A 14,970-nucleotide genomic window follows, 5' to 3' on the forward strand; every position below is an offset into this window, starting at 1 on the left:
GGCAAGGAGAAGATGGTAGAAGATGATATTACTACAGCTTGTCTGAAAAACAAGCCATTGCTCCGTTCACAAGCCACCAAGCATCCAAGGCAAGAGCTACAATCGTTAATCCCACAAATACTCAGGCCAAGCCCAGAAGAGCAGCAACCATGAAGTCAAAACCGGTTAGTGTCCAAACAACTCTACATGCTTGGGACACTTTCAGGACCTGGTCGGCAAACAGTCAAGTCGCCGATTACATCATTAATTGGCAAAAGAAAATTGAATCGGGCATTTCCAGCCACAGTGTGCTTGGATTTTAGTCCTATTCTATCTTCATTATTATCTGTGACTAGACTGTGTGTAAATACGTACTTTTCAATTGTTTTTGTTTGTTTTTTGTGTGTACCACGCCCCGCACTAGTACGCTAACACATATTATCCTCTGCAGCAAATGCCACTTGACTGCATTTGGACACCCAGCTACCGTCTCGTATGGTGGCTATGTACGACAATGCCTCAAGAACCATAATAACCCTATGAGCACATGGCACTGCACAAGGTTAACTACTATGCCGGGCAAATAAAGATGAGGGCACTTTTTCCCAAGCGGTTTTTCCCTTCATCCCTACACTTCACTGTATAAACCGTAATAAGACACTGCACTTCGGATATACCACCGCACCGCAATACACATATCTCTTTCCACTCTTCGGTAACTTTGCTTCAGGAGCAGCAAACCACTAGAAAGGGGGGAACAAAGGGTTGGGGGCAACATGAGCGGTATCCTCGTCAGCAAAAGCCACTTAACTGGCAGCTACGGCTTGCCTCTTAAATACCCAAGGAATTTTTTGCACAGCATTGGTTTGGTTTCGGGTATGCATTTTCTGTGTGTCATATAGGGCTCAATTTGAGCAATGCATTAGACACAGTTTAGAGTGAGCCCAAGCACAAGTGCACAAGCAGGTTTGCAGCAGGAACTACCAAGCGGACCAACACTCCTAAGTTTTTCATGGTAGACTCAAGCGGACCAGCAGGAACTACCAGGCTATTCTTTGAAAGAGAACAAGAGCTTTACAATTTGACAAGGATCTTATACCGTGAGGCAGATTTTGTACCGCCAACTAAACTACCATGGCATATGATACGAATGGAAGCCAGGCAAAAAGTGGAAGCTTTCTTAAAAAGAACCCCGATTTGACACAAGTCGGAGGCTACAAGCCTGTGGATGTTGAGCGGTGGCAGGTCAAAGATGTCTTGCAAAATCAGCCCGACTAGAGGAAACAGTGGTTTGCCAAGCACAAATATATTAAAGAATATGCAGAGGCACCACGAAGCATGAGGGTTGACCCAACTTTTTGCCCAACACCAAGAAGATATACATGGGCAGAATTTATAAAGCTGTAAGAGAAGAACAAAAATTTGGTGAACTTCCCCATGTTACCCTCTCCACCCATGGATCTCCCTCACACAGAGGAGACTTTTATATTGGCCCTTGATGCTCTCTTGGAAAAGTATGAAGAGGTTCCTGATCCTACTTGCATGCTCATGTGTAAATTCTTGAGACTTCTCAAGACATGCATAGAGGGTTTCAAGGACATCCAGCATCAGAAGACGCAGCTCAGCAGATTCAATGACAAGGACTATGGACTTGCATTTGATCTCCAGTTGGGCCCCCTAGCAGATCAATTCTGGGGTTACTATGCAAGGCTGCAACATATGGAAAGTCACTACATGAACAGCTGGGAAGAAATGTGCCACACGGAATTTTTCTATCCTCACTTGGCTTTCCAGCAGCGAGACCAGGGCCACCAATGACTCGATACATCGCACAACGAAAGATGAATGCTACGTGTGATTACAAAAAATTCAAATTGACCAAAGCAGAACAAAGAAGACAGCACGAATTGCAGTCGTACATTGAACGACCGTACAATGCCGACATTGAGCAAAGCAATCGGCAAAGCAGGAAAGACAAGGGTAAGGAGAAAGACACCAGCTGGGACACCGATGAGCCATCCCGCGGACGGGATTGAGGCGAGAAAGGGGGGATTGTTCCCGCAAATCTGGAACGGAACCCAAGTGCTTCAAGACGAACAGGTACGGTAAAGGTAAACAGGTGCAGGTACAGGTAAAGAGAAGCCACTGATTCGAAGAGGAGTAAAGAGCTCAAGGAGTAAGCCTGCGGGACGCGATATTTTAGTTGAATCATTTTCTATTTTAGAGAAACCCGCCAAAGTGCAATGTACATACACATTTTTGTAAATGAATGGACTCATTGAGTTCCAAGTTGTATTTCCCGCAGCCTAAGCATTAGTTTTTAGCCCATCATTTTAGTGATGTCCGCCCAAGTGTGGGTTGTCCTATTTTAGAGAACCCTAAGTATATAGGTGAGTTTCACTAAAGTTTTGGGGCTTTTTGGTCATTTTCTTGAAAGTGAACTCTAAGTATATCTCCTCTCTAACCTAAGCTTGGCTTCAAGCTTCCATAGCTCAAGCCTTCACTTTGTAAGTCTCTACATGGTTAATCAAAGTGAATCAAGCTTCTCTTTTATCATTGTTAGCTTCTCTCATTGGCATGCAAGCTTATGTTTAATGCTTGATTAAGTAGGGAATGTTTAAGCTTGTTTGCTAATCTTTTATGTGTGTATGCAATGCCTATTGATTAGTGAAGGTGTTAAGAGTAGGAAATGCTTAGCAATGTGTATTTCATTCTCTTCCCCTCTTCATTAATGTGTGTTTGAGCTCTATGTTAGAGTAGTATTTGCAAGTGCATTAGCTTATCATTAGCATGTGGGTTTGCCATAGACTAATGAATGATTGTATGAGTGCTAAATGCGGTTGTGGGTTATGCTCTTTGCACATTGAGTAGGAGGCTAAGCTTGGTGATTAAGGGTGAGTGGGTTAATGCTTTCATTAATCTACTTAGTTAGTGTGTGTGTGTGCATAGGCTAGGAACCATTAAGCTATCCATAGATTAAGTTATTCATTCTCTTGCATTGACATTGCAAGATTCCTCCATGAGCTAGCCGGGTTAAGCTCCCCCCATTGACCACTCTTCTCCCTCAATGAGATTAGTGTATGTGTGGAAGCCACTATTCCATAGTGACCCCAACAGGAGTGATTGTAGCACATAAAGCGCTTGCAAGCACTCTAATAGCTTTCAACACTCCTAAAAGGGTTTTTGTTGGTGAGGGTTACTCTCTTTGTACCTGCAAAATGTGTTTGGGTAATTCCCAGATGTGTGTGTAGCCTTTAATTCACTTGCATTGCTATGTTAAACTTGAGTGTCACTCGCACCAAACTGTGCTCAAACTGCAAGTCCAATGGCAATATCAAAGCATCAAAACAAGCTGGCTGTATACACTGCCAAAACCTCTGTGAGCAACGAATGCTCGAGAATACCACAATCTCCCACTCGAGAGCAAGCGTAGCGAAATACACGCTACCAATCAATGGCACAAAGAGGCATCACATAGCTGCAAATTTTGACAAAATTTCGGCAGCATAACGGCAGTAAATGGCCAAAAAACCAAAATAACCAGGCAAGGCAAAAATAGCCCAAAACTAAAGGTGTAAAGCTCTCAAAAGAGCACAACCAAGTCTCAACGCAAAGTATCACTGCGGAGAATCACACTGCATTTGACATAGGTGACCAGACACTATGCATGGGTCTTATGGTGCTCGCGGGATCGCTCCAGTACCTGTATCACCGAAAGGATCCCGGACATGGGTATCCCCCAACCTCACTCGACCCTCAACAATGGCTGCAATCCAATCAGCTGACTAAATAGTACGTGTCCTCAATGACCATACATAGGGCTATCCACAATGCCAAAGAGCTATCACAGCTCACAAATGCGTATGGCAAAGCCCAAAACTGTCAGCACACACAATGCCAAGCACGGCAACAAGCAACCAAAGAGGCAAACACTGCCAACGTCAAGTGTACCAAGGCATGAGCTGTCAAGGCATGTAACTAAGCATATGTCTCACTGAGCATAGAATGCCAAACACGGCAACTCTGACCCAAAGTCTGTCACTGTCAACAATGCATACACTGTGTCTCGTAGCTCAACAGGGCATCCCAACACACTGGGCACCAAGAGCATACATGCTACCAAAACTGCAACCTGTGGACTGGAGAAAACTCCAACAACGGCACTTGTGCTCGTAGGAGACAACAAAGCTATGGTCATGCACGAGAAAAAGCTCAACTCGCTGTAAGAGGAGCATGCATAAAGACCACAAATAACTCCACCTGCAAGCCTGCAACACGCTCAAAAGCGAGACCCACAATAGGCATACATCTCTACCAGTAATGGTGTCCTGTCAACCTGCCAGAAAAATGCACAATCCGGCCACGCTACACAACCTGTAGCTCAAAGACAAGACCTGACGAGATACCTGCAACCTGTCAATGCTCATAAAAGAGCACACAAAAACTATCTCACGCAATTGGCATACATGTCCTGCAAATCATTGCTCTAAGCATACATATCTTGTGCGACGAGCATCATCGCTCATGCATGAGCGGAATCCAAAGCTCACCACATTTGACATACCTGTCAACTGGATCAAATCAGCCCAAACATGCTATCAAATGCCTGTCAAATCTCTGCAAATCTAGATCTGCAAAGTCGTTTTTGCATGAGCTGTCCTGACAGAAAATCTGAAACAACTCCCAAACGGTGCGAAATTTGACTTAGCTCGTGAGACGCAAAAATGTGCAGAACCACGTTTTCCTATTGGTTGTATGGACAGAATCTCAAAATGAGCTTTTATTTTGCAGAAATCTGATCTGCAAAAAAACGGGCTGAAATTTGTGCTACAAATCTTCTTGCACACACTCCCAAATGCTCTTGTACTCACTGTGAGCTGAAAGGAAGCTCACATAATGCTTCTCCTTGCTCTGATCTATGAGCTACAAGCTCCAAGCTACCATAGCCAAGCTTGACATAGCTAAATTTGCAGCTATGTGATGCCTCTTTGTGCCATTGATTGGTAGCGTGTATTTTGCTACGCTTGCTCTCGAGTGGGAGATTGTGGTATTCTCGAGCATTCACTGCTCACAGAGGTTTTGGCAGTGTATACAGCCAACTTGTTTTGATGCTTTGATATTGCCATTGGACTTGCAGTTTGAGCACAGTTTGGTGCGAGTGACAGTGATTTTTTGCGTATTTGACAGGTCAGTGGTGGCAGGCATCTTGAGTGTTTGGATTGTGTTGAGGGTTCCACATCCATTCACTTCTTTTGCGCATTGATTGCTTATCTTGTTGTCCATTGTTTCCTTGTACACTCATGAGCATGGATTCAGTCCATCATGATGTTGTCCGTGTTCATGGTACAGATGAGCATGCAGATGCACATTCAGTGGTGGGTGAGTCTATGTCTATGACTCATCACAGACAAAGATCACGATCACATTGTCAAAGATGTTGGCATTGTGGTCATATAGGGCACATTAGACGTCGTTGCTTCAGGCGTATGAGGCAACAGAGACGACAGAGTAGAGATGCTCCTTTGGCTTTGACAGTTGACAATGAGGATGACTCAATGGGTGAGTATGCCTGTGACGGACAGGTCACCTTCCTCACCAGTGTTCCTTCAGACTACTTTCAGCCTATAGATTGCACTTTGTCTTCACGTTGGTTACTAGATACGGATGCTACATTTCATGTCACTCCTCAGCGTGACTGGTTCAGTAGCTTTTCTAGTGGGAGACTTGGTTGTGTGCAGATGGCTGATGGTTCAGTGTATGACATTGAGGGTGTTGGAGATGTATGCATGTCTTTGCCTAGTGGTGCATCATATATGCTACGACATGTTCGTTATGTGCCAGGACTCAGTCAGAGTCTCATCTCAATTTCACAGTTGCGTGATGATGGATGCAGGGTTATACTTGATGAGCATTGCTTTCAGATGCAGTGTGGTTCGCTAGTTATAGCGAGAGGTGCACGGAGTTGCCTAGTATACCCTATGCACGTCACACAAATACGACTTGGTTTGGTCTCAGTGACATTGCAGCCATGTAGGCAGCAAGAGACGAGACGTGCCTCCTTTGCCGATGAGCTGCAGGATGCTCAGAGATTGGTCGAGCAGGATGCTCAACAGTTGGTCGAGCAGTTTGAGCTAGTTGTGCAGATAGTCTGTGGTGGTAGTCACACAGATAGTGATTTCTCTAGCGATGCACAGCTTGGTCAGTCATTCGATGACGTGACAATTGTTGAGCTAGAGGACAGTGTCCTTCAGCCAGCTGTGTATGATATGCCTGCAGTTGAGTTAGCGATTGCAGATGTAGAGCCGCTATGCTCTATGCAGACACAGCAGTGGGAGAGTGATTGCAGTGGTGCTGATTCTTTGGTTTTGCAGTCATTCTTGTTTTATATGCCTTTGCGAGAGATGTTGACATTTTGCCAGGACATTCAGAGGACACGCAGGCTATTCCGGTGTTAAGTGGTCCTGAGGATGCAGAATATGCATATGGTGCTGAGTTCGCCGACAGAGTGAGGTTGGCAGAGATGGCACATGTTTTGTCAGCATTCGAGTCTCTCATGTCTGACCTTTTGGTCTCGAGACCTGATCTTGCTTATGCGGTTGGTGCATTTGCAGTGGGAGTTGTTAGCCGTTCGGTGGCTAACACTCGCATTGTGCATTGTGGAGCTTTGCAGGTCCTTACTAGATACCTGCATGAGGTGCATGTACACTCTAGCAATGTTGCGCACTCTGAGTGGTCGCTAGAGCGCATACAGGTGCATGCACGTACTTGGAGTGAGCCACTGGGCATAGGTTGAGAGCCGTCTTCTCTCACCTCTTGTATATACTAGTTGTAGGCTAGTTTTTCTCTCCACTTATCGACACACAACTTTTAGTGGGAGAATGTTGGGTAAAGGCAGTGTGCTTGCACCCAGTGTCCGGCCGCCCACATGTGTACACACATCTCCTTTGTGAGATCCCTGTTCCCACCGCGCAACGGATTCGGGGTACTAGCAGCGGAAGTAGCACTTCTTGCGCGAGGCAGGGTCCCACACTCGGGGCCTCGTCCACGGATATCCGGACAAAAGACTAATCCGTCGGTTTTTCCAAAACCAGACCCGGAAAAACTTCCCTTATCCGGAAAGCACGGGCGATTCCACCAGGATAATTTTTACTCTAACGTAGTCAAAACTCTTACTGATCAAACAGAACCGATTGCATCTATAAAGATACTTGGTCAGATCAAGGAAGAAACTTGCACTTGGATCATTGGGATCAACGCTTTTTTCCCCACCAAGGAGGCACAGCCGTTGATTCCTATCCATAGAACAATTACTATCCGGGATTTACTTTATCTATCGTAATAACAGAAATTGAGTCTCGATTTACGGATCCATCAGTCCAGCCTAACCCCATCCGATCCCATGGGTTAGCCAACCGCCCAACCACTGTAGTGATGGGATCCAATTTGGAATTTGGTTAGGTTTTGTCCCGGGTACCAAGGAAAAGAGTTCCAAGGCCCCCTAGCCGGAATTTCATGCAAACATAAAACTAGCCACACCACTTACACACCCAATATGAAAATTGCCTTTTTCTTAGCATCAGCTAACTTTAAAACAATCCTTTAATGAAACCATAGTACCACTGATCACAATCTCCCAAATTATCCAGTTGATTCATAATTTCCCATCATTCCTTCATCAGAGTATCTATGGCATCATTGGCAACTAGAACGCTCACCACCTGTCCACACAGGGGCCGTTTCAATAGTTCCTAGCCCATAATACTCAACAATATAATCACTTATCAAGATGGACTCTCGTTGAAGATCAGCAAGATCAACCAACAGATCCATATAAAAGAGCCATGGACTCATCCGTTGAGGACCAGCAAGGTCAGTCAACCAGATCCATGCCCGGTTCCAGAAAACAACTCTTACTCCTTGTTCCAATATCTTCCTCGACGCACGCGTGGGTATCCTGGGCGACCCAGAGCCCGAGCACCGTATGGTCAGCACCCTCTAGGATCCTTCGCAGGTGACCTAGCGCTTCACTCATAGGCCGCTTCCTTGGTCCCTCATCCACCGTACCGGAAGCTCACCATTTTAATCGAACCGAGGCTGGTCAAGACCTCGGCCGACCTTGCTACGCGAGACGTCCTCCATTGACTCTCCGTCAGCAGTTGCAACTTTATCAGTTAGGTCTCCACGACCTTAATCACAGACGGTCAAAATGCTTTCCCAACATTCTTGACATAAAACAGCCATTTACAAACAGCATTTACAAACAGTTTACAAATACAATTTCTATATTAACTCTCATTTTTCCACATTATCCCTCATGCAATCCACATTACTTATTCCACATTTCATTTATATGTGTACTCATCCAATCATATCATTTTCCATCTCTTCACTTCAGATTCCTTCACATCACATATCATATATTCACATCCATATCCACATCCATACATCCACATCCACATCCACATTCACATCCATACATCCACATCTACATGCTTATCTCCATTTTCACATCCTCATTTATACATCCACATCCCATATCCACATTCATACATACACATCCATATCCACATCCATATCCGCATTCATACATACACATCCATATCCACATCCACATGCATACATTCATTATCACGTCCTCGTTCATACATCCACATCCACATACATACATACATACATCCACATCCACATCCACATTCTCATTCACATCTATACATCCATATCTACATGCACATTCACATCCATACATCCACATCTATATCCTCATTCACATCCATACATCCACATTCATGCATCCACATCTACATGCCTACATCCATACATACACATCCACATTTACATCCATGCATCCACATCCACATCCTCATTCACATCCATACATCCACATTCATACACCCACATCCACATCCACATTCACATCCATACATCCACATCTACATGCTTATCTCCATTTTCACATCCTCATTTATACATCCACATCCCATATCCACATTCATACATACACATCCATATCCACATCCACATGCATACATACATCCACATCCACATTCCCATTCACATATATACATCCATATCTACATGCACATTCACATCCATACATCCACATCTATATCCTCATTCACATCCATACATCCACATCTATATCCACATCCACATGCATACATACATCCACATCCACATTCCCATTCACATATATACATCCATATCTACATGCACATTCACATCCATACATCCACATCTACATCCTCATTCACATCCATACATCCACATTCATGCATCCACATCTACATGCATACATCCATACATCCACATCCACATTTACATCCATGCATCCACATCTACATCCTCATTCACATCCATACATCCACATTCATACATCCATACATCCACATTCATACATCCACATCCACATCCACATTCACATCCATACATCCACATTCATACATCCACATCCACATCCATACATCCACATTCATACATCCACATCCACATCCACATTCACATCCATACATCCACATTCATACATCCACATCCACATCCACATGCATCTTATCATATCTTATCACTTCCCATATCTTTTATGCATACCTCTATGCATGAAATTCAATTATGCTAAAAGTAACACTTTTATAATAAAATATTCAACTTTTATGCATACCTCTATGCATGAAATCCAATATGATAAAAGTAACACTTTTGATATAAAAAAAATTATCCTTTATGCATACTTCTATGCATGAAAATGATAAAAGTAACACTTTTGATATAAAAAATTTTCCTTTATGCATCCTTCTATGCATGAAAATTAAAAATGATAAAAATAACACTTTTAATATAAAAAAATTATCCTTTATGCATACTTCTATGCATGAAAATTTAAAATGATAAAAGTATCACTTTTGATATAAATTTTTTTTTTATGCATACTTCTATGCATGAAAAATTAAAAAATGATAAAAGTAACACTTTTGATATAAAAAAAATTATCCTTTATGCATACTTCTATGCATGAAAATTTAAAATGATAAAAGTATCACTTTTGATATAAATTTTTTTTTTATGCATACTTCTATGCATGAAAAATTAAAAAATGATAAAAGTAACACTTTTGATATAAAATTTTTTCCTTTATGCATACTTCTATGCATGAAAATTAAAAATGATAAAAGTAACACTTTTGATATAAAAAAATTATCCTTTATGCATGATATTAAAATTCAATTTCTCCATGATTATAATGAAATTCTTTCAATTAAACTAGGATGATAATTCCTAGAATATGGTAGGAAGTCCTCTTTTTATGCTTTGAATGAAATTATTTTATGCATAATTTTTATAAAAATTTTGCCATAGCTCCGCTGCTATGACTGATAAATCTCAATTTTTTCTAAGGGATAAAGCTTATCATTAAGGAAATAATTAAAATGATCTCTAATTGGATCATTAATCTATAGTGGATTGAATCATCAATATGTATAAACTAAAAGCATAGAAAAAAGCCATTAAATTGGCCTCAAGCATAGCTTAATCTTGGGTTAAGGAAAAGCTTTATGAAAAGCTTGATTTGGATTGAGAACGGTTCATGAGTATGACCATTTCTTGAGTGAGAGAGAGAATTTACATAAAAATCATTAGAATTTAAACATAAATGAAAATTAACTTCAATAGCATTTATTAACTTATGTAACTCTTCACTACTATTCAAACTTCAATAGTATTTAAAAAAAACCATACCAATTAAACTTCTCAAGCTTGAGAGGGGTTGAGAAGAGAGAAACATTGAGAAATTATAGAAAGATCAATATTCACTAATTACCTTACAACTTGCTTGATTCTTTGTTCACGGTAGAGGCCCCCAACCAATCAATTGGTTAAGTATGTTGATGGAGCCACTAATGGGGATTGAAGAAAGAGGGAAGCTCCAAAAACTAGTGAATTATTAAATGAATTCACAGTTCTTGGCTTAGGTGGAGTAGAGTAACGATGCATAAACACTAACTATTTTTCAACAAGGGGGAGGCTTCTATTTATAGGAAAAATTGAGCTCCTAACCAAACAAACTGATTCTAGAATTTTCTAAATCAGTTTGGTCAATATTTGACCATTTTTAGGTCAGTTAAGCTAACTTTTTGGAACTAGACTTGAATGAGGAGAGAGGAGAGATGAAATATCTCAATTTTTATGAGTTTAAAACTCATTCAAGCATGTGAAATATGCACCTCCTTTAAAGAACTCCCCTTCCTTACATATGTGTCATAATGGAATCATTTTAATATTGCTCATAGTTTTTTTTTTTACTAATAAACCTTGTACATTTTCAACTCTTCATCTTATGTGAAATATGCACCTCCTTTAAAGAATTCCCCTTCCTTACATATGTGTCATAATGGAATCATTTTAATATTGCTCATAGTTTTTTACTAATAAACCATGTACATTTTCAACTCTTCATCTTATGTGAAATATGCACCTCCTTTAAAGAATTCCCCTTCCTTACATATGTGTCATAAGGGCATCATTTTAATATTGCTCATAGTTTTTTACTAATAAACCTTGTACATTTTCAACTCTTCATCTTATGTGAGCATTTACTCATTTTTGGATACCCAAAATATCTCATATTTTTAATATTGCTCATAGTTTTTTACTAATAAACCTTGTACATTTTCAACTCTTCACCTTATGTGAGCATTTACTCATTTTTGGGTATCTTCTTTTTTACAAATTTGGATTTATCTCTTCCCTACACATGGATTGATGCTATTGGCCCATAGGAACCTTAATTGGACCATAGTCTAAAGATTTCTGAAAATCTAGACCCTTAGACTAAGGTTCTTTATACCTATTTCCAATTAATTCCAATTGCACATTGGAAAATTCTTTTTGAATTTCTATTTCAGGGGAACTCATCTGAATTATAAGAGATATTTTTCTATCCAAAAATATTCAAAATCTGAATATTCTCTCTCTAGAATATTTTTCTCTCTCTAGGCTAAAACAGATAGAAACAAGGTCTTTATATTTCTGAAGAGGGTTGATTACAGGGGAAGATACTAGACATCAAAAAGGGGTTGGGGGAGGAATCTTACATTCTACCCCACTTAAAAAACACGAGATGTCCTCATCTCGCAACTTGTGATAATTTCGCAAGATTCACGAATATGAGACTTAGAGAAAAATTTTAATCAAGATTAACCACCAAGAAACGTCTTAAAGAGAGCAAGATTCAAAATAAGAACAAGATTTAAACTTTATTCATTCTCGGAACTTATACAGTAAAGATAGAAGAACTCTTTACACTTCCATAAGCCCGTCCATCATATGATCACAAAAGCAGTCCTCACAAGCTGCACAAGTATAAGGTAACTCATCTATGGGAATGATTCTGTGGGTTATTGCTGCGCCTATCTCAGTGGTATGAGGTGTTCTAACAAAAGGACCTCTGAGAGGCAAGCCAAAAACGGGGTAAAGGCATATCTTTTCATGAGGAAGAAAACACGCCAGTAAGAAGACCCGCTCAGAAAACCCAGGATGCCTTGATCTCATGACGCAGTAGTATCGGGGACCCAAACCCAAAGCTTCAATAACCATGGCCAAGCGGACATTGTTACGAAAGTGCTGCTGACCCCAGGGTGTTACCCTAGTTATGTCTTGATAGGTCCGCCATTTTGTCTGCGCTACAGAAGTTCCCAAGTGAGGGAAAAGTGAGCGCGCATACTGCTCTATAAAATCTTTCTTCACAGACTCCCTTGCGTCTTGAAGGTGAGAAATCATCATGGATAAAACTAATTCTTGTTGCCAAGCCATGAAGGAGATTAAGAAAGAAAGAAGATCGATGGAAGTAAGATTACTGTGAACGACAAGTAAAAGTTACAACTTATATAAAGGAAGGAGCTAGCGTAACTTAGAAGCCAACGGTAACTTGCCACTGAAGTTTTACCGTCTTTCCATGATTTGGGTTTGGCACATTTTTCTATAGAAGGCATTCAGAACTTTGAGATGAGGAGATAAAAGAAGTTCGTAAGCTAAATCACCTACTTTCTTTGGTCCACAATATCTGGGAGATAACTTCTTATACTTCCCAAGAGATAAAGAACTTCTTTTGGGCCGTACTCGAGACCAAAACCTTGATATCCAAAACATCGATTCTCACTTCTGAACTCGTTGTTCTGAATCCTTAAAACAGGTGGGACTCTTGAGAAGTATTCAGGAAAAAGGTTCTTCCTTTTTTAAATAGAATCTTTCTTTTATTTTAGAGAGAGAATAATTATAAGATCAGAAAGGGAGATTCTTACTCCTGTATACCTCTAAGGCTGGGAAGGAATCTTACATTCTACCCCACTTAAAAAAGTGCGAGATGTCCTCATCTCGCCAAGTAGAGGACAACTCTTTTTCTTAAGATCCAATTTATTCTAGGGTTCCTTATATTCTGGTCAACCCAACAGAATACGAGGATAAATATCCCTTATATAGAACTCATCATTAAATAACAATTCATTTCAGATCATATCATTCATATCTTTAACACGATAATGGTCCATCAGATCGAAAATTTTTCTTTTTCTGAACATTCCTCCATGGGAATTTCAGTCAAGCAAGTTTTCAATTTGTCATCCCTTAACTTGATATACCGAGTCAAGTGTTAACAGTAGCACTTTGACAGCACAATCCACTAATCTCATAGTGATTTGGTGAAATCACTATCATCATTCCAGTTATGAATATCATCACAGGGACTCGTCCCATTCATCCTCATTGTGGTTTCGTTCAGCTTATTACATTTCAACCAAATTTCAGAAATCATCATTTTCAATCAGAATCCAAATCAATTTCATCAGTTCCCAAACAGAATTAAAAATCATATCAACCACATTCGAATTCATCATCTGGATAGCATTAACGCTTATAATTTCAAGTCTTAGATTTACTCGTATATACTGTCAGTAAAGAGCTGCAGTTATACTCTCGGTATATACGGATAGTCACGGCCCTTGGAATTATAAGGTAAATACCATCATGTCTAGGCCTCAAGCAAGTCAAGGATTCTATATAATTGCGGTACTTCCATCTGAAGACCCAATTACCAAATTATGAATTTCAGTTTGAATATCAAATTGTATGAATTATATCACACAATTACAACCTTTTTTTGTGCTTCTTGATAAATTTTTGACATATTTGGTTTCTCAGTTGATCTTTATTAACCAAATGCTCTGATACCAACTGTGAGATCCCTGTTCCCACCGCGCAACGGATTCGGGGTACTAGCAGCGGAAGTAGCACTTCTTGCGCGAGGCAGGGTCCCACACTCGGGGCCTCGTCCACGGATATCCGGACAAAAGACTAATCCGTCGGTTTTTCCAAAACCAGACCCGGAAAAACTTCCCTTATCCGGAAAGCACGGGCGATTCCACCAGGATAATTTTTACTCTAACGTAGTCAAAACTCTTACTGATCAAACAGAACCGATTGCATCTATAAAGATACTTGGTCAGATCAAGGAAGAAACTTGCACTTGGATCATTGGGATCAACGCTTTTTTCCCCACCAAGGAGGCACAGCCGTTGATTCCTATCCATAGAACAATTACTATCCGGGATTTACTTTATCTATCGTAATAACAGAAATTGAGTCTCGATTTACGGATCCATCAGTCCAGCCTAACCCCATCCGATCCCATGGGTTAGCCAACCGCCCAACCACTGTAGTGATGGGATCCAATTTGGAATTTGGTTAGGTTTTGTCCCGGGTACCAAGGAAAAGAGTTCCAAGGCCCCCTAGCCGGAATTTCATGCAAACATAAAACTAGCCACACCACTTACACACCCAATATGAAAATTGCCTTTTTCTTAGCATCAGCTAACTTTAAAACAATCCTTTAATGAAACCATAGTACCACTGATCACAATCTCCCAAATTATCCAGTTGATTCATAATTTCCCATCATTCCTTCATCAGAGTATCTATGGCATCATTGGCAACTAGAACGCTCAC

The sequence above is a fragment of the Cibotium barometz genome, chromosome 28 (assembly GCF_041138505.1).
Source record: "Cibotium barometz isolate CiBa-2024 chromosome 28, ASM4113850v1, whole genome shotgun sequence".
Lineage (NCBI taxonomy): Eukaryota > Viridiplantae > Streptophyta > Polypodiopsida > Cyatheales > Cibotiaceae > Cibotium > Cibotium barometz.